At 39.9% G+C, this 25,218-nt stretch overlaps 1 long non-coding RNA gene across 1 annotated transcript in view; it reads right to left on the minus strand.

Annotated features, from left to right (window-relative positions):
* LOC141508830 (uncharacterized) overlaps nucleotides 1-22,904 on the minus strand; it is a 275,036-nt gene extending 252,132 nt beyond the window's left edge. The window contains exon 1 of the long non-coding RNA XR_012474519.1: nucleotides 22,822-22,904. This is a non-coding gene — a long non-coding RNA (uncharacterized LOC141508830). The remainder of the gene's footprint in view (nucleotides 1-22,821) is intronic.
* Nucleotides 22,905-25,218: the final 2,314 nt, after the last annotated feature.

A 25,218-nucleotide genomic window follows, 5' to 3' on the forward strand; every position in this document is an offset into this window, starting at 1 on the left:
ATGCAAGGTGAATAGAGGGCTGGAAGAATCAGGAAGATTTTGGTCTGAGTCACCTCTGACACCTACTGACTGTGTAACCTTGGCCAATGAACCTGGAAACTCTCTAAGCCTAGAAATTACTGAACTGGGGACTGGCATTGGAGGAGGTAGTGTCCTCATGGAAAGTTCTCTACACCAATGAAATCACAGGTCTCAACCAACTTCTACTTAGAATATGAGACCATGTAATCACACAAGACTGTTGTAGGAGCTGCCTTCACCAACTCCTCCCTGTTAATGGCTTATTTTAGAGATTTAGCTTAATGAGTTACACAGAGACTTAGTGACTTGGCTGGGATTTTAGCTACTGTAAGAAGTGAGATCTGAATTCTGATCTGCCCAATTCCAAGCCCAGCATCCTAACCACATAACATGATGTCATGTTCCTTCTAAGATACTGTAGCAATGAGGCAAGGTGGATGATGCAGACTTATGAACAGTGTTTCTCAAATATTCTGGGACAGCCACAGCAAGCCCCAACCTCACTCTGTTACTGGTTTCTTACTCTTCAAATTCTAGTGGTGGTGGTGGCACTCTAGACTTTCTCAGTAAATTATCACAAATGCAGAAAACCTCTCTACCTCAGAGTCAAACTTGGGAAATTTCTTCTCCCTTGGATTCACTTGTCCTTTCACAATCCCAAACTACGAATTTATAAACTTATCTTAGAAAAAAATATCGCTGTCATTGTCTGTGAAATTTATTAGTAATATCAAATGACATAGAAATGACAAAATCAAATGACATAGAAACCTTCATATCAGATGCCTTCACTTTCTCCTCTCATCTCTCTTATTCTCAGCCAGCAGTCAGTTGGGACTTTTGAAGAAAAGGAGGCATAGGGTGGAAAAAGGAAAGGGCAGAAAAGACTAGGCTTCATTCTTACCATCTGCCCATATTCAATTCAACCTGATCTCCAGTTCAGTCCACTCCTACTATATGCCTATTTTCTTCCTTTTCATGCTCTGGTATGTTCAAGTCCTGCTCTGACTTCTCTACTTTCCCTGCCTGCTGCCCTAAAACATGTCAACAATTCCTTCCACTGCAGGTAGTGCAGTGGATAGAGCACCAACCCTTGGAATCAGGAGTACCTAAATTCAAATCCGACCTCAGACACTTAATAATTATCTAGCTGTGTGACCTTAGGCAAGTCACTTAAACCCATTGCCTTGCCAAAAAAAAAAAAATTCCTTCTTCAGGGTAACTAGAATCTTCAAAGAAATTGAACTTCCCTGAATTCCTTAGAATAGTCTAGGCCAAGGATTCCCTGCATCCCAGAAAGATTCACCAAAGTTTCCATTTCCTGAGATGCTTCTTTAAAATCTGTGATCATGGGTTATAATTAAATACTTTTTTAAAAAATATTTTAATATGATGAACTCAATATATCTTTGTACAACATTATAGTAAGAATGAAGATAATATTATTCTATGATCCAGTTTACTATGCTCCATCCTGATGTCTGAGCCTTTAAAACAAGTTACAAGAACTTAAACTCTTGGAAGCACACTGCCTTCAGGTCTGGGCAGATTTAGGGTAAAGATTGTATATATAATTCAGGATTGTATATAATTGTATATAAATCAAGAGGAAGAAATTAAAAGTAGGGAATGAAAAACACATGCTTGAACTTTTGTGAAATCTCTAAAATCTTGTTTCAAGTCATCATTATTTTAAACCAAAATCATAAATACTAGTAATGCCATTTAATTCTAAATGAAGATGGATAAATGAACTCTGATGGGATAGACAGCATTCATGTGATAAGCATCGGGAGACTACATAAGAAAGAATTCATATGACTTGCTTGGATTTTTCTTAACTTTAAAATTCACAGGATCTATAATCATAACAGCATATATAGATTTGGAGTTAAGAAGGAGCTTAGAATCACCTAGTCCAACTCCCATTTTTTAGAAAGGAGGAAACTGAGGCCAGAGAACTTATGAATTGCCCAAGGTCACAAAGCAAGGGAGATAGGATTCATGGGACTTAGAGCTAAAGTCATTATCCAAACTCCTCATTTTACAAATGAAGATACTGAGACTGAGAAACCAAGTAATATACCCAAGACCACACAAAAGTAACAGTCAGGATTTGAACTCCGACTTCAGTGGTTTCACATGCAAACTGAAATAGAGATTCCATCACTGTTGAAAAGTAGCCAGGAGGCAACATAGTATGATAGAACAAGTGTCAATCTTAGAAGACCTGAGCTTAAACCCTCTTATTAGTGGGCTATGCCATTTACTTCCTGTGTGACCCTGGTCAAGTCACTTTACTAGGTAGGCCTCAGTTTCCACTTCAAGAAAATAAAAGTTTTAGACTAAATATCTAAGGTCCTTCTAACTCAAAATCCTATAATCCAATTATCCTCAGTATGATTATATGAGCGAAACTTTCCTCTGGGGATCATCAAACATTTTCCTTTCACTTCTTTAACCTACACTTTGTATCCCCTTTTCCTCTCTAGAGATCTTGAACCATCAATTATCCTTTGACTCTCTTGCATTTTCCATTTCTCCCCATCTTTTGGTTCTTTCTCTTTGTCCTAGAAACATTCTCATCTCTCTGCTATTATAAAAAACAAGGAAAATTTTTGCCTTGACCTTACTCCATCCAAGTCAGTGTCCCATCTCTCTTTCCTTTTAGTGCCAAACTCCCAAGGTCCTCTAAATTAAGCATCACCAATTCCTCACCCCACTCTACCCCTCCACTCACTTTTCAATATCAAGCAATGGTACTTTGACACATCCCTGCCCCCCACTCCAATTCCATTTAGCTCTGCTGCTTAATCTATGGGACATAATAGAATGTAAGCTTCCTAGACAAAGCCTGTTCCCCATTACCTAACTTCATGTGTGGCATATGATGCTGTTTAGTAGTTTTTAAGACATGTATGACCCTATTTGGGGTTTTCTTGGCAAAGATACTGGAGTGATTTACCATTTCCTTCTCCAGTTCACTTTATAGATGAGAAAACTGAAGCAAACAAGATTAAGTGAGTTGCCCAGCTAGTAAGTTTGAGTCTGAATTTGAACTCAAGTCTTCCTGACTCCAATCCCTGCATTCAGTCCATTGTGCCACCTAGCCACCTGCCAAGTATATAGTAGATTATTAATAAAATGCTTATTGACTGATTGACCTTGATCTTGTCTAGATTTCTAGATCAGTTTTCTGATCAGCAAAATGAATTAATTAGAGGAAAACTCTCAAGGTCCCTTTTAGCTCTAAATCATATGGATATCTGAATGGACCTCCTTTTACTTTCTTTTTTTTTTTAAAGATTTTTTTCAAGTCAATGGGGTTAAGTGGCTTTCCCAAGGCCATACGGCTAGGTAATTATTAAGTGTCTGAGGCTGGATTTGAACTCAGGTACTCCTGACTCCAGGGCCGGTGCTCTATCCACTGTGACACCTAGCTGCCCCTGGACCTCCTTTTTCTAACTATCTACTGGATATTTCTCCTAAATTTCCTGTTGGATTAGGAAACCTCTAACTCAATGTGCTAAGAATCAAATTCAACTTTCCCTCAAACACTACCCCCATCTTCTGTCTTTTTCTATTAAACCACCTTTCCTTTCATCATCAAACTCAAAAATTGTATCTTCTCTGATTCCTTTCTCAGCTCCCAAGATCAATCAGATGCCAAATCCTGAAATCTGCGGTTTCTCTGCTTCCTCTCCCTCTTTTCCCCCAGGGCACTGTCCTAGAACAGGACAGCATTATAAAGCTCCCTTAGATAAGTGCTCTGAACTTTTATCTAGCCTTCATTCTTCCCATTCAAAATTCATAGCCCAACCTCCAAGATCCTCCACAATCTATCTCTAGCCTAATTATATACCATTCCAGTACCTGAAGAGCTAACTCCCCTCAACTTGTCTTGCCTTTTCTTGCCTTTATGATACCCCTCATGCCTATGATGACTCCCCATTTCTACAAATTGAAATTCTACCATTCTCTATCTAGTTCCAGGGCCAACTTTTCCTGGAGGCTCATCATAATCTCCCCAACCTTAAATGATCTCCCATTTCCTACATATCTCACAGAAATTTATTCCTCTAACAACTTCTTTGTTATGATCATGATTAGTATCTCTCCTATTGGAATATTAGATATTTGAGAGACTAGATGGAGGCAGCAGTTATGAATCCTACCTTGGACTCTCTCTAACTGTGTGATCCTGGACAATCAATTAAATCATCTCAAACTCAGTTTCTCATCTCAAAAATAAGTATAAACATCCTCAGTGTTATTTGTTGAGTTTTAACTGAGATAACATGTAAAGCACTTGGTAAATCTTAAAGTGCTATATAAATGTTTAATATCATTATAGCTTTATTTCATTCTGTTCTGTAGCTCTCCCCAATTGTGCTTTGCCCCTAGATGACGACCTTCCTCTCCACCAAACAGACTACAAGGTTCAAGAGAGATAATATACAACTAACATTTCAGCCCCCAAGGAAGAGAAGTGACTTCAATTGTTTGTTTGTTTTTAATTGGTAATAATTATTAATGAAACTATGAGCAAATGACTTAATCTCTCTATTTCCTCATCTCTAAAATAAGAGTAACAATACTCATATTATCTACTTTCAGGTAGTGAGAGTCAAATGAGATGATGTTGGTAAAGTATTCTGCAAGCTCAAAAGCATTATATCAATGACTGTTATCATCATCATCATCATCATCATCATCCTTGTTATTATCATTACATTTTGAAATTGGCTACTTTGCTATATAGTTTTCTTCCTGCAAATATATTTTTCTGATAATGTTATAGTATCTGCCCACACTAGAAAGATTTCTCCCATTAGATTGTAAGCTTCTTGAGGGCAAGGACTATTTTTTGCCTCTTTTTTTGTTTGTTTTTGTATCTCCATCACTTAGCACAGGGCCTGATACATAGTAGTTGACTTGAATTTTCATTAACTATTTGTTGAATTGAGTTAAAAATATAATATTGCCCTGTCCTTTTGGATATTCCAGGATAATATAAGCACATTGAGTACAAGAACCAGTCATTCTGTCTTTAAACTCTCAGTACTTATCACAGTATCTCACACAAAGCAGATGCTTGAAAACGCTTATTAATTTGGTCTGGACTGGCCTGGCAAGATCATCTTAAAGTCATCTTTCACAAATGTGTAGACTGTGGTTGAGATTCCAGGAAGGGAGCCTGAGTTCCTTTATTACAGATTGAGATCTCAGATTATTATAGAATTATCTAGTTTTCAAAGTTAATTGCCACAGGTGAACTGGCAAACAGATGCTAGTGGGGAGAAGGGTCAGAGAAGTGCTGATGTCAGAACTGCCCATCTACCTCCCTCTTCATTATCCTCCTATTCTCAGCAGTATGATGAATTGATACACAGGAGATTATCCATCAGTAAAACTCTGATACTTCTAGAAGATCAGGAGCAAGAATCAAGAAAACACAGTGGGGGTCGGGGGGAAAGCCTGGTTTTCTCCATGGCTTTAGGATCTAGACAACCTCCTTGTCTTCTAAGTATCTTATTTGCCAAAGATCTTTTAGAATTTTAACCTTTCTTTTGGTTCCTGAATCCCTTTAGAGATATGGTAAAGTTTATAGACCCCTTCTCAGAATGTCAAAAATAAAATACTGCTGATTACAAAGGAAACCAATTATATTGGAATTTAGGTTTTTTGTTTTGTTTTGAGGTTTTTTTGGAAGGCAATGGAGTTAAGTGGTGCCCAAGGCCACACAACTAGATAATTATTGTCTGAGACCCAATTTGAACTCAGGTCCTCCTGACTCCAGGGCCAGTGCTCTATCCACTACACCACCTAGCCACCCCTAATTCAGGTTTATTTTCTGTATTTCTCAAATATGGAGGAGGAAGAAAGGGAAAGAAGGCAGATCTTTGTTTTAAAAAAAAAACCCAAAATGAAAAAAAAAGAAATAGTGATCAAAACATTTATTGGAAAAAAGTTCACAGATCCCAGATTAAGAACCCTTAGGGTATAACTCTCATTAGAAAGAATAACAGTATTTCCTAACAATTTGATCTGAATACAGAGGACTGCCTCAAACAGTCATGTGTTACACCTCCCTGGAGGCCTTCAATGAGCAGGTTGAATGACCATGTATATGATAGGTAGTTGAATGGTATAATAGAAATTGTTGGAGTTGGAGTTTAGAAAATCTGTTTCCCTTCCCTCCGCTTCAATTTCCTCAGCTGTAAAATAGGGGCAGTCAAAGCACCCATCTCCCAGGATCTGATGAGACAATTTGAATAACATTTTGAAAATCATAAAAGGCTAAATAAATGATAGCTATTAAGTTCTGTTGTTATTTTTTAAACTGTATTGGGAATTTCCTTTGAGGAATTTGTTGGACTATCAATGCCCTCTGTGGTCCTTTTTTTTAGGTTTTTTTTTTTTTTTGGCAAGGCAAATGGGGTTAAGTGGCTTGCCCAAGGCCACACAGCTAGGTAATTATTAAGTGTCTGAGACCAGATTTGAACCCAGGTACTCCTGACTCCAAGGCCAGTGCTTTATCCACTACGCCACCTAGCCGCCCCTGTGGCCCTTTTTAACTGATCCTGAGGTTCTGTTCTTCATTAGTTAATGTTTATTCTTAGCCTTGACTATCCAACTGACCAGAATGAGGAAGATAAAATACTGACAACATACCACATTTTTCTTCACTTAAATTTGAAACACTTTAAAACATTACAATATGTTTTCCCCCCATTCATGTCCAAGAGGAATTCAAAGCAACTATAAAAGGCAAAAGATTAATTGGATAGGAGTGGAGGGCAGAAGGAGCTAGTGTGGCTTGAGCCAAGAGACTAAAGTAAAAAATACAACCTGCAAGTTGGAGAAATTCAGGAAGTGACAATGTGCCCCTGGGATTGTTCCATTACACAAGAGAGGAGAGGAGAGTTAGTGCCTTTACTAAGAAGAAAAAAAGGCAACTTTTCTCCTGAATGATACAGTCTCTAGGGCCTTTGGCTAGTATGAAATGTAACCAACAAACAAAAATATTCAACCTGACTAGTCACATGTTCAGTCACTGCCTATAAGGGTCATTCAAGATACTCCTTCTCTGAATACACTACAAAGTATTAGGCTTTTCACAATAACCTAAGTAGCTCTCATTAACATTTGGACATATTAACAAACTGACCAAAAACATAAAAATAAAAAAAAAACTGACCATCTGATAATGATAATAACAACATGTATTTCTTTCATATAACACTTTTTGATCTCCGAGGGCTATGAATTCCATTTTACACAGAGATACACTTTCCTTAAAAAGGAAATGCAACTTAGCCAGGCTTCTGAAAATAAATTCTTGGAACGATATTTTAAATAGATCTCATTCTCCTTTAAGTAAATAGATATGTCTACCCATTTCCTATGAACTTACCAAAGGTATGAATGAAATAAAATGAATTTAAGAGTTAACAAACAGTTCAAAGAAGGATATATGATAAAATATTTCAGAGAAAGTAGTTACTTTCACCAGAAGAAAAATAAGATCTAATATTTTTCCTTTATAAAATATCACATTTTCAAATTAAGCTTATTTTTTTAATCCAAGAGATAGTTAGAAATCATAGGTTCATACATTCAAAGTTGGAAGGATCTTTGGAGGGCATCTAGTTCCAGGGAGTGAAGTGGATCTATTGTGAGCACCTGTCCACCCCACAGAAAAAGTCAGAACTACAGGAGACAAAGCAAAGCAACAAGATACTTAGACTAAAAGCTTGTAGAGGACTGGAACAGGCTTTTTACCTTTCTTTGGTCCCCAGCACTTATCATAGCAGGGCACCCAGTCCATAGTAAGTACTTAATAAATAAATGCTTATTGAAGGACTGGGAAGGGAATAATGCAGAGGCAAGGTACTTCTTCCAGCTCAGTAGAGTCAAAGTTAATCCACACAAACCAACAAAGTAGTTTTGTAAATACTCTGTAAAACTGAAAATATGTGAGCTGTTTTTTTTAAATACAAAACAAAAATTCAGTTTCTTATACAAGCCTCTTTTTTATTCCTTTTTTGTATATTGAAGTATTAGTTTTGGTGGTAATTAAATTTATAATAAAAAAGTTTTTAAAAGATTTCATTCACTGCCACCCCACCTAAAAAAACAAAGAAAAGAAATACAAAAGTCAAGTGACCTAATAGAGAAGAATTAGCCTCTAACTGACAAAGACCTGAGTCCATTTCTAATACACAATGGCCATGATGCCACAAGCAGCTCTCTAAGGTACACATGTGTTTGGTAGAAGCTCCTCATTGGTCCTCTGTAAACTGAGCAAATCATAGGTTGGGTTAAAAAAAGATTAAGAAGATATACGAACTGATATGAAGTGAAATAAACAGAACCAGGAAAAGAATATCCATAAGAACAACAATAATTTGAGTGGAAATAGAAAAACCTTTAGCCCTATATCATTACAATGACCACAGCTGACCCTAGGGGAAAAAAAGGAGATAATATAACTCTCTTCCTTACTAGGCAAAGTGGTGGTGGGGGGGGCACTGTGAGTATGCACCACTGAATAGGAGTTAGAAGTTTTGCTGTTAATTAATTAGATTATAAACTCCTTGAGGGCAAGGATTGTCTTTTGCTTCTTTTATTGTCCCCAACATCTGGCATTACATATGGCAGATAGTACATGCTTAATAAAGATTTGTTGATTTGATTGTCTTGTTTTGTTTTGCTCAATTCCCCCCTTTTTTTATTCCTTATTATGAGGGATACCTAATAGAGAACAGGAAGAGAGAAGGATATACATACATATATATATATATATATATATAGAGAGAGAGAGAGAGAGAGAGAGAAAGAGAGAGAGAGAACTCAGAAATTACTTATTGATCAGTTTTACAAAGAAAAAATATATCAGTTAAAGGCACTGAGGATTTAGCTTTGCTGATTTTGAAAAGAAGGGAAGATTATAAAACTCATACAGAATTAAAGCTAGAAGGGACCTTAGAAGTCATAATCCCCTCAATTTAACAGATGAACAAAAGGAAGTTAAGGAACTTCTCTAAGGTCATACAGGTATAAGGTGCCAAAGTCTAAATTCAGTCTATAACACCACTGTGATCAAGAATGAAAGTGAATTCCTGTTGTATATATGTTTATTAATTTATTAATATCATTGCCATAAATGCCTTGACTTTAACAGAATATGTGAAATACTGCAAAAAAAAAGAGAGAGAGATTGATGGGGTTTAGTAACTTATACAGAAAGCCATGGGAAAATTTTATCCCAAATAGTTCCATGGTTGCAAGGCTAGTCAACTGAGAGAATGTTAATACCAATGAGAATAACAAAGAAGGAATATTAATTTGTTAAGTATTATCATAGGTTTATAGCAAATTTGATAACTGAGGTTATCAAGTCCAACTAACTCATTTTTCAAAGGAGGTAACTGAGGTCCTTAGAGATTATATGACTTGTCCAAGGTCACAAAGGGAGTAAGTGTAAATAATTCAAATTCAATTATAGACTTGAGTTTTAAGTATTTTCAAAACATAGAAGTAGAGATGTAATATAGATAATTGAATATGGGAGAAGCTAAGCAATCTGGGCTGGCAATGCAAATTTAGAAATATGTGTTGACAGACAGCAATTGGAACTCTGATGGTAGGGTAGTTTATATCATTCTAATGAGGAGGGGAGGAGGAGCAGGTGGTCTATCTCCCCTGACATACGGTAACCTCACTATTTTTGCTCTTCCCTTATGGTCAATTCCTCCAGCTCTAGAATTCTAGGAGTCTCTGAGTTCAATCAAAGCTCAGCTTAGAAAGGAATATAATCTCTCCCTAATGATCAGATTCTAAAACACTGACTTGAAGATTTTACGAAAAATTCTTAGAGGTTAGGGTTGTTAAAAAACAAGCATGGTAACACAGTGTCCTAGTTAAGTTTACTTTAGGAACAAACATTTGAGGGAGTAATATGCAATCAGATTTACAAAAGTGATTTTAGCTTTTGACCTGATGATTTCATGATTACAACACCAATCAACTAATCAATCAATATTTATTAAGTATATACTATATGCCAAGCACTTTGCTGTTGTATAGTTGTTCATTTAAGTCTGACTCTTCATGAACTTTTCTTGACAGAGATACTGAAGTAATTTGCCATGTTTATCTCTAATGGATTAAGACAAACAGGTTGTGACTTGGCCAGGGTCACACAGTTAGTGAGTATCTAAGGCCAAATTTGAACTCAGGTCTTCCTGTCTCAAGGCCAAGTCTTCTATCTATAAACACACCCCAAAAATCTTCATTAAGAAGGTTAAAAAAGACCTCTTTTAACAAAAATATAGCTTTTCTGTTTGCCATAGCAAAAACAATGAAAAAACAAGTGGAAATAGCTAAATTTAATTACAATACATTAATAAAGGGAAAATTATTATGTGAATAAAATACTACATAGAGAAATCCTTATATAAAGTGATTCAAAGAAAAGGTAGCAGAACTGTATACACTTAACTATAATGAGGGGAAAAGGAAGGAAAAAAGAAAGGAAGGAACATAGAACAAAAGTACTTTGTTTTTTGTTAATTCCATTTGTTATCTTATTAAATGCTAAAAGTTTCATAGGATATAACCCCTTATCTTGTATCTTTTTTGATTGCTTTGAGGTTTTTATAATTGTCTATATTAAATTATAATAATATGATTTAGGATGCTTATAATCTTTTATGATTGCTTAAAAATTAAAATTTGAAGGACTTTCTTGACATTGCTGCTAAAACATAAATTCCTTTTAACAGTTGTTTCTAGATGTTTAATAAATGCTTGTTTAATTTAACTTGCCATCCTTAGGTTCAAAAGAGCAATTATAAATTATTGTGTTGTTGCAGCTTTGCCCTTTGTCTATTCTCCCTACTCCTTCCATAAACTTTGACTAGAGAGAAGGGGCAATACTTCAATGAGATAAGCAGATAATGATTCAGAGATACCTACAGTGTAAGTAACCTTGGTGAGGGGAAAAGAGATGGGGAAAGTGGAGTTGAGTTGACCACAAGGAGTTCATATGAGTAAGCAGTACACCATGGGCAGCTAGCATAATCTCTGACCACAGTAGTGTTCAGGACAAAGAAGGTAATGATTTCACCGTGCTCAAGCCATATATGGAGTATCGTATTCATTTTAGGGTACCATATTTTAGTTAGAACTTTGACAAGACAGAGGGCAATAAGAAAGGTGAGGGGACTCAAACCATGTCACAAGAAGATGAAATGAAGGATTAGGAAGTGTTTACCCTGGAGAAGATAAAACAGGAAAGCCATTGTTACCATAATACCATTCTGCTTGGTATTAGATAATAGAACCATTGGATTGGGAGACAGATTTGGTTCAACATAAACTGTCCAATGGATAGTTAAAATGTCATAATAGCTTCTAATAGTTTTCCTAGTTTCTTGACTCCACGTCCTCTCTCCAGTCTTCCTTTAAGCTGCCAAACTGATATTCCTAATACAGAGATATGATCATGCAATCCCCTTCCCAACCTGAAATCTGACCTCCAGTGGCTTACTCTTATATCTAGGATAAAATAAAAAATTCTCAGTCTGGCACTCAAAAGCCTCCACAATCTACCTCCCATATACTTTTCCAGTCTTATGTCATATTATTCTTTCTCATGCATACTCCATTCTACTCAGTGTGGTGACTAGTTATTCCCTTTCTACCAACATTTCCTGATCTTAACGCTCGCTATAACTTGACATTACTTTGTTTTAATTTGTATCTAGTTTGTATTAACTCATTTGTATACATGTACAGAGGCAGCTAAGTGGCACAATGGACCGAGCACTTCAGGCAGGTCTGAATTCAAATCTCTGACTGCAATATGTAAAAGAAGTTAATAAAGGCAACTTATCTACCAGGGTTGTCATGAGGATCAAATGAGATATGTTTAAAGCACTTTGCAAATTTTAAATTTCTATATGAGTATTAATTATTATCAAGGTTGTTATTATTATTATTGATTGTGTTGTGTGCCCTAGTAGAATGGAAGCTTCATGAGGTCACAAGTTGTCACTTCATTTCTTCATATCTCAGGCAATTTTCTACGACTATATTCTCCCACCTATTACCAATTCTTATAAACTTCTCTGGATCTTAATTTCCCTCACTGTAAAATAAGGGGATTGGGCTAACTAACCTCTGAGTTCTCTACCATCTCTCCAACTATGACACTAAGTCTCATATAGACTAAAGCATAATCAGTGGAGGGAATTGGGGAAGCCCCCTCCACGGGTCATAGCCAACAACAAAATGACACAAAATGACACCTATTACCAAAGTAGCTAAGAAAACTCATCTTGTCATATCTGTTATCCTTTCAGATTCTCCTACAAGACAATCTCAGCTCCCAAAGTAAAACTGGTTAATCAAAATGTTATAACTGAGTATTTAATCTAAAAAAACTCATTATGTAGCACAGTTTAAAAGGTGGGGGAGTCAGTGTTTGTGTGTGTGTGTGTGTGTGTGTGTGTGTGTGTGACAAAACTCAATTTCCTAGTATAAACTACAAATACCACAAACACCTATCCATGGAAACTGTCAATGGGCCTAGAAAAGGAGAATCCAGCATCAACTAGGAACTGCAAAAGAACTACAAAAGAAAGAAACTTTGTAACCCCTTCTGAGATAATAATCTCACTCCTGTACTTTCCAGGAAGTTTCTGGAGTCATTCCAGCAAGCTAAATGAAGTCTGAAGGAGAGCACACACTTATTTACACTAGACAGAAGAAACCAGGAAGCTTTTGAGTAAAACAGGGAGGGGTCACCCTCAAACTCAGTTCCAAATTACATAATCTTTAATCTCCTAAATTTTCTAATAGGAAAAAACTATCTAACCACCCAGATTGCAAAAGGCACAGACATAGATATGGGGGCAATGGGGTGGGAAATGGAGGGTGGGAGATTGACTACGGTCTCTTTGCTGTCCACTTAGATCAACAGGGGTCATGGGAAAGTTGAGATGATGGGAATGTTCCCAATGGGAAGGAGCTCAAGAAGTTTAAGTGCTTCTAGAGATATGTCTCAGTTTATAGGACTAATGTCCTTAAACATCCATTAAGAGATTCAACAGAACTTTTAAAACACTCCAATGTGACCCTTCTTCCCTTCTTGGCCTAAGAGCTTTCTCTTGTCTCCCTGAATTACCCTGCAGGTTTGTTCTGCTTCAAGGGCACTTATTTCCTGCTCTCAGAAGGCAGACTGATGTTACAGAGCTCCCAAATGGCAAGGTTCCGGCTTTTCAGCAGTAGGGCAGGTCCTTCCTCTAGAAAGCTGAGGGACCCCTGGAATGTTGAATCTGCTGGGGGTCTCACCAACTCTCCCCACTCAGTGTCTACTTCCTTTCTCTTCCAGTTCCCTTTAATCCCAATCCTCTCCAAGTTAAGAATTTTTAATCATTCACAAGCTACTGAAGGGAAAATGTCTTGATAAATATTGAGTTGACAAGAAATAAGGCTTACAAAATTTATTTTAACACATTATTAGACATCATCTTCCAGCTTGTAAATTTATAATACAAACATCTAGGGAACATTGCATCCTGAGCCAAAGGCACAAAACAACAAGAGAAAAATAACCCTATAAAACTCCCAACTATTATTTCTCTGTCTTTGTGGTTTCCTGGGTAAATCTAATTTGTTTCTTCCAAATTATCCTGTTTTCTAGTCAACATGGTAATCAAAACATTTCCCCCCCAAACCCTCCTTCTAAGTGCCACATAATCTGCATTTAAATTGGAAAAATGCTTCAAATTACTTTCCCAGCCATTTTAGTGTACTTCCCATGAAGTACCCTCCTTTGCTTGCACTCCAACATTTAACAGGTATCCCTGGTAAGGCAGAATCTTCCTTCCCCCAACCCCTAAAAGTACGTGTCCTACAGAAACTCAGGGAAAGCCTAGAAGTAAGTTTTTCCTGCGTCCAAATAGGCTGTCACCTGGGTCCTTTTCACTACTTAAGGAAATAAAGGAAAAAATTATTTCACACCCAAAGTACTCGACTATTCTGGGAATAAGTAGCTAGTAGGCTCATCTGGTCCCAGATTTGCCATTTAATCTTATAATCAGGAGAAAAGCTGCCATGGTCCAGTTTATTACCCAATCCCTACATCTATAACAACAGACAAGATAAAGATATGTAGTATGTATGCATATGCATGTATATACACATATATGCATATATATGCACATGTTGGCATAGCACAATGTTTGATATGCAGTAAAATGTTGATGTCTTTTTTCATTTATAGTACTTTAAGGCTTACAAAATAGTTTTCCCACAATGCAATGTGGCAATTGCCATCCCACACCTTCAAAGGAAACAGAATTGGCTCAAGAGAAGTGATTTATGGCTAGTAAGTACCAACCAAATCTGGGACTTGGAATCTAGGTCTCCCCTCACTACAGGTCTATCAGACTTTTCATCAACCAGGTGGCATGGGGTAGGAAGTCCTAGATCTGGATTTGGGAAGATCTGAATTGAAATCCAGCCTCAGATACTTACTAGCTATATGACCTGAGCAAGTCATTTAACCTCTGTCTGCACTTACATGAGAGGTCTAAGACAATCATCTCTCAAAAGTCCCTATGATATCTGCTCAAAGGATAAAGCCCCAATTCCTTAAACTCAGAAGTCAAGACTTTGCTATTACTGCTGCTGCTGTTCTACCTTCTTCCTCATCTTCCTTCTTTCTTCTTCTCTTCCTCCTCCTCCTTCTTCTTCTGTTACTCCTTGTTGTTCTTCATCATCATCCAGCACTTATTAAGTACCTACTATATATCAGGGACTGTGCTAGGAGCTGGAGATATAAAGATAAAAATGAAATAGTTCCTGACCTCACAGGACTTACAATCAGGAAGACAGCATCTAAATACAGAGAACATCTGGGAGAATAAGGAAAGGTTTCCTTCTTGTAAATGGTGGTGTTTAAACAGAGTTTTAAAATAAATAAATAAGAAATCTTATAAAGTGAAGAGAGAGTTCATTCCAGGCCCAGAGGTACTCTCTAACTATCAGACTGTTTGTTATCCTTTGCTACATAACTGATCCACTTCCTTTTCCATTTAGACATCCCTTCAATGCTATCCTTCATGACAATGTCTCCAAACTTTCTTGATCATGTGGATTTATCAATAAAAATTTTTAAGCAGGAAAACACAATATGTAGATAGTTATTTATAATTCATTCTATTTATAAATTACATATATATATATATATATAGGTTATACTACATTAAAATGCATATTATAGAACTTACAAAAATAGAAATAACAAGGATGAGAAAGATGAAATAATATTTGATCCTAGAGACAACAGGGAGATTCCAAAGCTTAATGGTCAAAGGAATAATATGGTCAGTCATACCTGTGATTTAGTAAAAATCATTTTGGCAGCGGGAAAAGGAAGAGCTAGAGGCAGGAAAACCAATTAGGAGGCAATTGCCCAGGGCCTGAACTAGGATGATAGCCATGTGAACAGAGAGAAGGGGATAGATAATAAAAAACGCCAACACATATACAGCACTTAGAGTACCAGATGCTGTGCTAAGGGTTTTGAATTATTATATCATTTGATCACAAAACCCTGGGACATAGGTACCATGATTATCTTCATTTTACAAATAAGGAAACTGAGGCAAATAGAAATTAAATGACTTGCCCAGGGTCCCACAAGCTAGTAAATGTTTGAGGCCAAGTTTTCTTGACTCCAGGCCTATAATTCTATCTACTGTACCATAATGTGAGAAATGTGAAAGCAGAACTGAGAAAATAAAGTAACTCACAAGATATGTGAGAGAAAAGATCGAATCTAAGCTAACACTGAGGTTAAGAGAATTTTGGGTCGCTGGAAAAATGGTGGGATCCTTGACAGTAACAAGCAAGTCTGAAAGATAAGTGGGTTTGGGAGGAAAGATATTGTGATGAAAGCTCTGCCTTTTTTAATTTAATAAATTACTTTATTATATTTTGACTTTTAAAAGTCAGAATAAGATAAAATTCTCATTTTTGAAAGGTCTCCTTAAAAGAAATACATGATTCAGACCACAAGCTATCCATCCATCCATGCCTGCCCATCTTATGCAATTTGCTCCATCCTGCTCAATATGAAAATGGAAGAAATTGGTTTTTGATCCCAAGTCACTGCTCTGAAGCAGAACCCACCCCCAACAGAGCCCCTGCACAGCCACTGAAGATAGTGGTTACTTTAAGTTATAGCTACCATGAGGGGCTGACACCCTACTCAAAAAACAAGAAATTGGGAGCTTGAACAGCAGAGGGATAGAGGAATTGGAGAGTAGTTAGATGAAGCTATGTTGGAGACAAACCCCATGACTATCACAGCAAGGGTAGGATGTAATCCATTACACACTTCACTGGGGTCAGACCACAGTCCCCTTGTGATGATACCATGGCTCCCTAAGGGTCCAAGCCCTGACTCTGGAGATAATAGCTTTAAGCCATTTCATCCTTGTAATTCTTCATTGCTTATAAGTTGGAATCTACTCATGCACTATGCATTTCTCTCTCTGTTGCCCTTTGAGTGACCCATAGAAACTGTGGTATTCTGTGACTCTCATGACCAAAAGATTACTGATGTGAAAAAAGATGAACCTTTGTTTTAAGGAGAAACTTGTGGTCATAAAAAAAGAAATAGGCAATGTCCCAAAGGCAACCCAGTCCACTCTCCTATTCACTCTTGGGCCCAGTTCATTTTTGGTTCATAGTGCTTATTCAAGATTTACATGTCCTCATAGATGGATTCTGTGGATTATCTATCCCACTGTAAATCATTATCATCTGAACAAAAGGAATTCTTCATCAGTTGGTTCTTCCACTAAGCAAAGATATTGACTCAATGGCTAAGGTTCTCTTTAAGAAATTCTACCATGTTGGGGTTCAACATAATCAGCATCATGTCATCTACCCCCAGGAACATCTGAAAGCCCTCACTATCCAGAGGGAATTCATCTTCTTTGTGGACACTGAGCCAAATTTCCTGTATCACAAGGCAAATACCACTGGCAAGTATGTGTCTCTTGTTTTGATACTTCACTTGATGCTACTGCCACAAATAGGACTCAATGTGTTGGTGGATTGATCTGGCCCTATCCACAATTTCCTAAGTGAAGCAGGCTATGCATCTTTCTTCAACCTCAGTCCAGCAACCTAGACCTCCTGTTGGTATCTATCCCTCCATGTTTTGGGCTCCTTTAATATGCTGTCTTATTCATTGGAATATTAGCTCTCTGCAGTTAGAAACCACTTTTGGGAAATTGCATTAGTACCTTCCCATCCTCAGACTTTCCTTCTCACCTTGGATAATTCTTAGTGATTCTTTCTGGGCTCTGTATTTTGTGGATAGACCCAGGTTGGCTGAATTTAATTCCCTTCCCAGTTGTGTTCTTGTCTCTCTGGACTTCACCTACAATGCCCTCACACCTACCATGCCTCCTTCCCACTCTCCCCTCCCTCACTTTTAGACTTCCTTCTATGCCTTTTTATGCTGTGTTTTTCCTCATTAGAATTATAAGCTTCTTGAGGGCAGGAACTGTCACTCTGCCTTCATCATATTGCTAAGCACTGACCCACAAGAAATACTGAATAAAAGCTCACAAAAGCCTGCCTATTTTTATTGTTGCTATGAATTAGAGAGGTATGGTGGTGTAATGAATGGAGAACAGGAAGACCTGCAGTTAAGTACTGCCTCTTCCACATACTGGTTCTCTGACTCCAAATCAGTCATTCATCCCCTCATTTGTCCGGGCAGCTAAGACCATAAGTTGTAGAGATGATGCCAACTTGTCCTCACCCAGGAATTCTCCATTCCAATGAAATCTCAATCCCCCTATTATATGCAGTAGATCATCTAGCTCCCATCTTCTCTCTCCAAACTGTGCCATGGATAAAATGGCGGAAGGCCTGGTTTTAAATCTAGTTTCCAATGCTTATTCAATGTGTGACTATGAGTGTGAATACTCATCATCTCTAAAAGCATCAGTTTCCTCAGCTCATAGGGTTATTGTAAGCCTCTGGTGTGATGATGTAAATGAAGGTAAAACCTTATATAGATGTCACATATTATTAATCAATGAACATTTATTAAGGATTTACTATATGCAAAACATAGGTAGCAGCAGTGAAAGAAGTTTTTTTAAAAAATTTAATGCAATTTAGAACTATGCTACAAAAGAAAGAAAATTGTGTATAACCTTTAATTCAGTAATACAATTCTTAGGCCTATGCCCCAAAGAAATGAAAAGCAGAGGACTCATAGGTACAAAGTATTTATAGTAGCTCTTTTTTTGTGGTGGCAAAGAATTGGAAACTACAGGGGAATCTATCAGCTGCATAATGGCCAAACAAATTATGGTATACAAACATAAAGAAATACTATTTTGTGACAGAAATGACAAAGGAGATGAATTCAGAAAAACCTGAGAAGATTTCTATGAACTCATATACAGAAAAGCAAGCAATGACAATGACAATGATATTGTTAAAAAAAAAAAAAAACTACGTTGAAAGACTTTAGAGTATACTGACCACCTCCTGACTGAGAAGTGACACACTCAAGACTTCGAATTGCGACATATTTCTTTTTAATATGGCCAATATGGGAATTTATTTTGCTTAACTGTACATATTTGTTAAAAAAAAAAAAAGGCTTTGTTTTTCTTTCTTTTTCAAATGGGAAGGAGGGGAGAGAATTATAGCTTTTGGTAAGTGAAAAAAATTAATTTTAAAAGATTAAAAATTTAAGATTATTCTGCTATAAAAATAATTGTTTCCCCTGTCCTAAAGGAGATTAGACTCTAATGGGGAGATACAAAGAACAACAATACAAACTAAAGAGAAGAAGAATTTATAATGCCATATTGCTTACTGTCTAAGGGTGTATGGGGAGGGAAGGAGGGCTAGAATTTGGAACTCAAAACTTAATGTCAAATTATTTTAACATGCAATTGGGGAAATATACATATCCATATAATATTAGTTATAATATATAAAATCCAAAAAGTATTAAAAATAAAGTTACTTATACTAATAAAAATATTATGATATTAAATTGAGACCCAGAAAGAGGTAACTTGCTCAAGGGTATATTGTTCAAGGCATAGACAAAATGAGAACCTAAGTTACTTGATGTAGCCTAATCTGAAGTTCTTTTCACTTATCCATAGTACCATTTGGTGTATGGCAGGTAAATAATGGAGCCCTAGGTGTTACTGTGCATAGAATACCAGGCCTGGAATCAGGAAGATCTGAGTTCAAATGCAGCCTCAGATACTCACCAGCTATGTGAACCTGGGCAAGTCATAATCCATATTCCTCAGTTTCCTCATTTGCAAAATGGTGATAATAATAGAAACTAGGTGGCACTGATAGAGCATGAGTTTTGATCTCAGGAGGACCTGAGTTCAAATGTGACCTTAGACATTTGACACTTTTTCTAGCTATGTGACTCTAGGTAAGTCACTTAACCCTAATTGCCTTGCCAAATACACACATATACATATACACGTACAAAAACAGAAAATAAAATAACGGTTGTTGTTAAGGATCAAATAAGATAATATCTGTAAAACACTTAGCATCATGTCTGGCACATAGTAAGCATTATATACATGTTATTTATTGTTGTTATTGTTTCATAAAAAAGTTTTAACTTGGATCTTTGTAGCTTCAATATATGTCCATAAAGAAATCCAAAAGTAGAATGGGCTGACCCTGGAAATGGTGAGTTCTCCCATCACTGAAAGTCTCCCCATTTGTTCATTTATTTGGAATGATGTCCAAGGAGTGCCTGCTTAGTTGCTGGTTGAAGTAGACTCTCTCAGAAGGCTCTTCCAATTCTGAAATCCTGTTATTCTGAAAAAATCTCTTTTCAGGTATTAATCCAGGTTAAAATACTAAGGTGGTACAGTATATAGGAGAAGCTTGGATTTAGAGCTGAAAGAATTCTTAAAGTTCATCTTGTCCAACCGTCATTGTTTTAAAGACGAAAAAACTAAGGCCTAGAGAGACTGATTTGGCAGAGCCAAACTATAAACTCACAGCCTTCCTACTCCACATCCAGAGCTAACACCACAATGACAAAGAGAAAATTTATGTTAGCATCAATATGACCTCGAAGTTCAAGAGCCTGTCCCATCTATCAAACAAAATAACTTTTTTTCGATTAAAAAAAAACTTAACAACCTTTAGCAATAATTATCTAAGTAAAGTGGGTTGCAAATCTGTTCAAGAATCGTTTTTGCAATAATAATACTTCTAGTAAATTACTGCTCAGAATACTGGTATGGCCAACCAGGCTGTGTAATAGGAGGATTATTATAGAAACACTTAAAATGAATTAGAGATTATTAAAGATTCAGCATTATGACCAGTCTGATTGCAAGAGATGTTGAGTTGGATTGCTTAATGGATAGATAAAAGTGCTAATTAAGCTTCCTTTTAGAGGACATCCCTTGGAAGGTCTATAAACCACAGGTTGTATGAGTTCTACAGACTAAATGACAATCTAGTAATGCCAGTCCTTTTACAGGATCACTGCGGGGGGGGGGGGGGGGGGAGAAGAGTTATTCAAGACTGCAAAGGTCCCTTCAGAAGAGTATGTCCCAACTCTTTCCTTAGGTTCCTCAAGTTTTCTCATTTTCCTCTTCAGTCTCTTTATATTTCTTATTTCTAATTCCTTTGCCTGAAATAATACAAGGCACCCATCAAAAATTCCATTATCAAGCTTCAAAAAATGCACAATAAAAGGGGGAGGGGAAAAAGGAAAGAAAAACACTTGTCCTTACTATTAAAACCTTTTCAAGCAATCAGAGGACTGAACAGCCCTCTTCCTAGTCAATCAGTCCATAAATATTTAAAGTACATAATTGCTACCTGCCAGGCACTGTGTTAAGTAGTAACTGGAGGTACAAAGATAGACAAAAGACGGTCCCTGCTCTCAACGAGCTCACAATCTAATAGGAGAGACAGACGGCATTTAAACAACGTCTAAACAAGCTTTATACAATTGGAGATAATTAACAGAGGGAAGGCACTAGAATTAAGAGGATACAGGAAAGGCTTGCAGAAGAAGATGGAATTGTAGCTGGGACTTGAAGTAAGCCCGGGGAGACAAGAGGCGAGAGAGCATTCTAAGGATAGGGGATCATCCGCCAACAGGATCTGCCACCTCAGAGTCGGCTAGCTCCTCCAGGATTTCTTCAAGCCATGCACCTCAGTATCTATCTACTGTGTTTCTCTGCCTAGTTCACTAATCGAGGGTTGCAAGGCACTTTACAAATATAAAGAGCTCCATAAAAGCTAATGTGATAAATTCTTTTGCCTGGTCTAAATGTCAGTGTTAAATTAAGAAGGGGAGGGGGGAGGGGAGAAAGTGGAAGACAGATCTCTACCTGACTTCCGACAAGGGGGGTAACCTTATCACAAGGCATCCAGATATGCACCTGCAGCTGGGTCCCTAGAAAGGAAAGCTAGAACGGGAAAATCAATGAAGGAGAAGGGAGCCACGCTGGGGTCGCCGCTCCACCCCCCCACCCCCCCGCTACCTGCATCCTTTCATTGACAACAAATCAAAGCTATAAAGTAAAACTTTCCACCCAGGCGCCGGCTGGGGAACATCTTTGCCTCTGCGGCCCACTCCCCAGTCGAGGAAACTGGGAAGCGCTTGGACAGGTGCAGTGATTTGGGGGAAGTCCTCTCCCCAATTCTGGCGATTATATAACCACAGACATTCCAGCGCCGGGGAGGAGCCGAACGACGAGGGCCTCCCAGAGCCAGGATGCAGCCCCCTCCTCCCTACCCCCACAGGTAGAGGCCAAATCCTCACAGGGTGTCGGGGGAGGGTGCTCAGGACACACTCAGGAGTCCCCAAGCCACAAGCTCTCAAGTGACGTGACTTAAAGAGAGACCATTCTCCCGGGCTGTGGGGGGTGGGGAGGGACCAGGAGCCCTCCGGGATGGTAAGGAGCAGAAGGGGGTTGAAGGGAGGGGAGCAGTGGCAGGAAGGAGGTACCTGGGGGATGGGGAGGGAGGCAAGGGGAGAGACTGTGGGCAATAGCAAGGGAGCAGGCTGGGGGAAGGAAATGGAGTGGGGGGTGATGGAGGGAAGGAAGACAGAACCTTAAAGGGAAGGAGGGGTAGAGCCCCAAAAGCTGGGATTGGGAGGGGGGCTGGGACATAGCCTAGGGAGGAAGAGGAGGAAAAAAGGCTCCCCAGGGACTTGCGGTGGGGTCAGCAATTGAGGACGGAACCCAAGATAGGGGGCAACAATAAAGGGAAGGGGGGCAGCGATGAGGAGTTGGGAGCAAAAATGAGGGGTAAAGGAGGTCGCCGCAATAGGGGTTGGGGGTTGGCGGGATGTGGGGGGCGCACAGCATAAGGCAGAGGGAGAAGACGGCCACCAGCGGGCACAGAGGGCAAAAACGGGGGTCTGGGCCAGAGGGGGGTTCAATTAGCAAGCGGGCTCTGGAGAGGGAAGGGGGTCCCGCTGGGGGAGGGGCAGGCATGGAGTTGGGGGATGGATGGGGCAGATGGCAAGACGGGAGAGGCGAGGCCGGCCGCTGGCCACCCCGCAGGGGCAGGGCTCCCGGGGTGACCGAGTCGGGCGGCGCAGCAGGGCAGGCGGGCACGGGACGGGCAGGCGGGCACGGGACGGGCCCCCGGGGGACCGGCCCGGGGAGACAGCCGGCAGCCCTCGCCCGCGGGGCAGGGACGCTGCGGCCGCCCGGCCGGCCTTACCTGGGCGCTGAAACAGCAGGCTGTCTGCATGCCCGAGGCTGGGGACGGGCGGCGGGCGGGCGGGCTGGCAGCCACCGGGGCCACTGGCACCGCCAGCATGTGAGTGAGCGGCCGGGAGGAGCCGCGGCGGCGGCGGCGGCGGCGGCGGCCAGCGCGAGACTGACACCTCCCCGCCCCGGGCCCCGCCCCCGGGCCGCGGGCCCCGCCCCCGGGCTCCGGGCCCCGCCCCCGGGCCGCGGGCCCCGCCCCCTCCCGCTCTCCCCGGGGGCCGAGCCCAGGAGCCCGCGGCGAGCCCGCCAATCGCCGAGCCGGCCCCGCCCGCGCGCCGCCGGGCTCCTCCTCCGCCCCCTCGCCGGGGTCAAACTGGGTCCACGGCTCGGAGGCGGGGCTTCGGGGAGCCACCCCTTTCTCCCGATTGGCCCTCGGAGACATACGCCCCGCCCCCTCCCCCTCCCTTCCAGGCTAGGAGGCTGGCGCCTGCGCAGGACCCGAGGCGGGTTTCAGGACGGTCCGGCGGCCAGCCGCAGCCTTCAGCGGTCCGGGACCGCCGGGCCTGGCCGCCGGGTGCCTGGTCACTCGGGCAAGAGGGGCGGCGGAGCAGTGCTGCCCCACGCCCCAGGGCCGCCCTGGACACGTCCCCGGGGACCCGGGGCCTGCCCGCCTGCGAGGACCCAAATGACCCCAGCCGCGACCAAAAGAACATTCTGATTCAAATTAAATGCGACCTCGAAAGAACTCCAGACTTAACCCGAGCATGTCACAGCCCCGGGCACAGTAGTGCCCAGCCTGGAGTCAGGGGGACCCGAGTTCAAATCCGAGCTCAGACACTTAATTACCCAGCCGTGTGGCCTTGGGCAAGTCACTTAACCCCATTGCCTGGCCAAAAACCTTAAAAAAGAATAAATGCAAAAGGACTTGATATGTATTTATCTATACTAGTTCTGGGTATACAAATACAAAAAAGTAAAAAGACAGGCATGCCTTCAAAGAGCTCACATTCTAATAAAAGAAGACAATGGTAGAGGAATATGGTGGCCCTGTGGGCAATGCTTTGGCCAGGGAAGCAACAGGAATGGTCAGTGAAATTATAGGACAATTGATGGGCAGGTTCTTCCCAAGAATGATAAAGTTAATTTTATTACTGATTTTAGAGATTGGGCTCCTTTGGGTTGGATTCAAGAAACATCCAGGTGGATCTGGGTCAGGCTAGATATGTTGAAGTTTCAACAATTAATAGCCCAGGGACACAGAGATGAAAGGATATAGATACTGGAGTACATGAGCATGGCATGAAGAGGGTCAAGGAGAGGAGCAAAAGATCCATCGCTCAAACAAAAACTGATTGAAATTTTCCAGGTTTTGTGGCATAAAGAGATTATTCCCCAGGAATTTAAGGATGTCTCCATCATCCATCTCTATAAAAGTAAAGGGAATAGAATGTTTTATGACAATCACAAGGGTATTTCTCTTGTAGTCATTGCTGGTAAGATTCTTTCCAGAGTCCACAATAGATTGATCTACCGGGAAGATGGTCACCTCCCAGAGAGCCAGTGTGGTTTCAGAAAGGGTCAGGGAACAGTTGCTATGGTATTTGCTGCCCACCAACTTCAGGAAAAATACCAGGAGCAAAACAGAGGTTTGTGTACAATATTTGTAGAGCTGACCAAGGCCTTTAATACCATCAGTCATGAGGGTTTATGGAAAATTATATCAAAATTTGGTTGCCTAGAGACTTTCATCAGTGTTGTGCATCAATTGCATGACTGCATGCTTGCCCAGATCACTAGATAGTGGACAATGCTCTCATGATTTCCCGTCACCAATGGAGTGAAACTGGATTGTGTCATTGTTCCCAAGCTTTTTGACATGATATTTTCAGCTAAGTTTTCAAATATCTTCTTGGAGGATAAACACAGACAGCATCAAGGTCAGCTACTGAACAGATGGTAAATTCTTCAACTTAAAAGGCTATAAGCCAAGACCAAAGTGAAGGAAGTGCTGGTACATGATTTTCTAACTGAAGATGATTGTACACCCAATGCAGCCTCTGAAGCTGAGATGCAACAAAGTATGGATCAATTCTCTGATGCTTGTGCTAATTCTGACCTAACATTTAAGACTAAGAAAACACAGGTGCTCAGCATCACACCAAACATATGTGAAACCATCAACTACAGCAAATGGAAAAGTTTTAAATACAATGGGCAAGTTTACTTACCTTCCAGGGAGGTACACATTGTTGACACATACATTATACATTGCTAGAGCTAGCTCAGTATTTGGGAGGCTGCAAAAGAAAGTGTAGGGGAAAGAAGAGGTATCAGACTAACCACTAAACCAAAGGTCTACAGAGCCATTGTGCTGACCTCATTGCTATATGCCATGAAACCTGGACAG

This window comes from Macrotis lagotis, chromosome 1 (genome assembly GCF_037893015.1).
Source record: "Macrotis lagotis isolate mMagLag1 chromosome 1, bilby.v1.9.chrom.fasta, whole genome shotgun sequence".
NCBI lineage: Eukaryota > Metazoa > Chordata > Mammalia > Peramelemorphia > Peramelidae > Macrotis > Macrotis lagotis.